The sequence below is a fragment of the Capsicum annuum genome, chromosome 3, assembly GCF_002878395.1.
Source record: "Capsicum annuum cultivar UCD-10X-F1 chromosome 3, UCD10Xv1.1, whole genome shotgun sequence".
NCBI classification, from domain to species: domain Eukaryota; kingdom Viridiplantae; phylum Streptophyta; class Magnoliopsida; order Solanales; family Solanaceae; genus Capsicum; species Capsicum annuum.
Window position 1 is genome coordinate 82870642 of NC_061113.1, and position 3226 is coordinate 82873867.

Genomic DNA, 3226 nt, shown 5'->3' on the forward strand with positions numbered 1-3226 from the left:
ATAAACTATCAAGTCTTATGACGCCAAACATCACCACCTATTATTTGAATAAATTTTGTTTGTTGCAACTGGATCAATATATTTAAGACAATTGTAAGCACAATTCAAATACTTTCTTGTAAGTTTAACTCAAATATTAGTTTGCTCATCTTCTACAAAGAAAGAAAGAGAATAGAGGTTAACTAACTTACCCTTTACTAATAAGATGCTATGTCAGATTCACCAATACTATTTTATATAACCCTAGGTTTTCAAGGGTATATGTAGGAGATTCATATGGATGTTGCACATTCTGTTCAAAATTTAAAGTGGTCAATATCATCTGTTCAACCTCAGTAATGCATCACGGTACTGCTCGAACCTGTCCTTTAGAAAAAACCATATAATAAATACATTAGAATTATGCTCAAAGATTCACAATCTTACCATATGAAGGATATTATAATGATTAATAATGCAAAATAAAAGAATCAAAAATCCTAACTACAAGTAGAAAATATGACAAAATTACAAGATTGTGCTTGCAAAAAATTTCACATGAAGCCTTCAGAACATTATTGAGAGGCCATACAGTCTCTTCCTACTTCTCCGTAAGAAAGAGAGCAGTAGTAGCAATAAACTGCATACATCAAAAAGATAGTAACAATTAGCTAGACATCATACATAAGAAGTAGAAAGTTTAGAGGAGAAAAAATCTAGCATATTTTAGTGCATAAAATAATAAACTCAAAAAATTTTCATGGCATGCATGTCATCTCCTCACAAAGAAGTGGTGAAATAGAACCATGGCAGTTCCTATAGTAATATATAGCCTGCAAGCAAATATAAACAAACATTATTTCCATTAGATAATAAATACAAAGGAACAAGCAACTTATAGCAATCCTCTTAAGAAAACTAGGAGAAGAAAAGTCCCAAAATCTTAAAAGCCTGTCTGAAGTAAAGTCTATAAAGTTAGGTAAGATGAAATGGATTTAAACCCCAAAAGGAAACTTACAGGTCCAAGCGAATTCCAAGGTTCTGAAGGAAAGCACAATATGAGTATCGCAAATGTGCTTCATGCATTGCATCAATACCATCTTTCCTGGATGGAGAGCATCTCTTAATTTCCACTTTATACATAAAGATATTGTCAGTTTCAGTATCTTCAAGCCATGAACGGTCTCTCTTAGAGTGTGTGGGTGCACTTGCATCATAATGAGGTTTAGAAGTACTTGTAGTAATGGTTGAATTATTTTTATAGGTTGATTGGCATCATAATATGCTCTGGAATTCCTTAAAAGAACATTATATCATGTCTTTGGCTTCTTTGAAGGAGCATCTTTACATGCATTGGGCGCTTGGGAGTACTTGCCACTGCTTTCCTTGATAGAAGTTAAGCACTTCCTCCTCTTCATGAAAGGTTCAGCCTAAGGCTTTATGAAATTATCATAACTATAGCTATACTCGCTAGAATTCGTACTCATGTCAGAGGAACTATTAGAGTTGAAAAGATGGATATCAACAGTGTTGCAATGGTTGTAAATAGAGGAATGAACCACTACACTCATCTGGTTTCTACCATAAAAAGACCTAGATTCTCCACAAAAAGGGCCACCTTATGAATAGTAAGTCTTACCAAGCGCCATGGTTCATGTTCAATTCAAAATAAAAATTAGTACAAACTGAATTCCATCAATTTCTCCTATCATAGAAACAAGCATCCAATCTGGTATACTCGGTGAATTATCATGAAGCTATACTCTCTTAAAGACTAAGAACCATTAAAATAAAATAAAGATAGAAACTTTCATACTAAAACTACAGTATTTTCAACCAAAAATAAAAAAAAACAAAAATGAAGTCCTTTCTACCAAGCCAGTTTCATTCTCAATCCACAAACCAATGCAAAGTCATTTTCATCAGTCTAAAAAGCATAAAAATATAGGAAAGACTGAAACTTTCACACTAAACCTACAGTATTTTCAAACAAAACAAAATAAAATAAAAAACTAAGTCCTTTTTACAGAGTCAGTTCCTTTCACAATTAGCCAATATAAGGTCAAGTTCATATGGCTGCAAACATGATTTTTAAATCTTCGTACCCTAAATAAAACTAGACTCAAATAGAACTCGAGCAAAATTCACCTCAATCTCAACATACCAACATACAAAAAATCTAAAACATGAAAATTTATTTTATATTCCAATGATTGAAAAAATAATATAAAAGAAAAAAGATGTGTCTCTGCGACCATATACTAAGTTGTAATAGCACAATCATAATAATTTTTAGAACTTTTTTAAGTTGTAACTTCTCTATATAGAGTCATTAATATGAATAGTTCATCGACACTATAGTAGAAAATATTAGTATTAATCGTATTCATACGAACATAATATTTCTGGTGAAATTTTGTGTAAGGCAAGGACCCTTTAATTGATGATGCGTTCTGTTCTCAGCAAGCGGTGGCTAACAAGTCCTCTTTCCAAGACATTATATGCATGATTTAATATTGTTTATATAATAAAAAACTACATAAATAAAATTGAAAATAATGCAGTAGAAAATAGAGATCACTGAAATCGAACGAACAAAATTGAGAAAAAATAAAATTTGAATCAAATAGGAAATACAAACAAAATTGAAAATAGACAAAATCGAGAAAACATAGATATTAGGGCCCCAAACAAATGAAATTGAAAATGGGGATTAGGAAAATCATACCTGATTATCTGTAATGTAAAATGCATTATGAAATTGAATAAAATTACTGGTCACTTCAAAGGGCAAATTAAGGAAATTCTTAAACAAAACTGAGAAAGCACAATTGCAGGATCTTGCTAAAGCGGCAATGGAAAATGGTGAATTGAGTAAACCCTCTATTTGTGCAAAAATTAGGGTACGTAGATCGGAGAATATGATATATTTTTTTATTATTAATTAAGAGATAACAGATTTTTTCCTTTTAACTTTTAAAAAACATGACCATTTTGGCGCATTATTGTTTTATTAATTCTTAAATGAATTTTTTTAATTAAAACTTTTTTATTCCTACTCAAGGCTCAAATTATCAATAGAGACCAGTTAAAATTATTTTTAGGATCATATTTTATATCTTTGCAATGAAATACATAATTACAGACCAGAATATAATCTCGTCCCAATATATATACTTTTAGAGACAAAATTATTAACTTGTCCTTAAATGTTGGTCTTAAATAGACCTTTTTGTTGTAGTATATG

The 3226-nt window shown here is 30.7% G+C and overlaps 1 long non-coding RNA gene across 1 annotated transcript; it reads right to left on the reverse strand.

Annotated features, from left to right (window-relative positions):
- Positions 1-739: 739 nt before the first annotated feature.
- Positions 740-2869, reverse strand: LOC124897286. The gene is made up of 3 exons (XR_007054020.1): positions 2708-2869; positions 998-1084; positions 740-812 (listed from the first exon to the last, which is right to left on the reverse strand). It is a non-coding gene; the product is annotated as an uncharacterized LOC124897286 (long non-coding RNA).
- Positions 2870-3226: the final 357 nt, after the last annotated feature.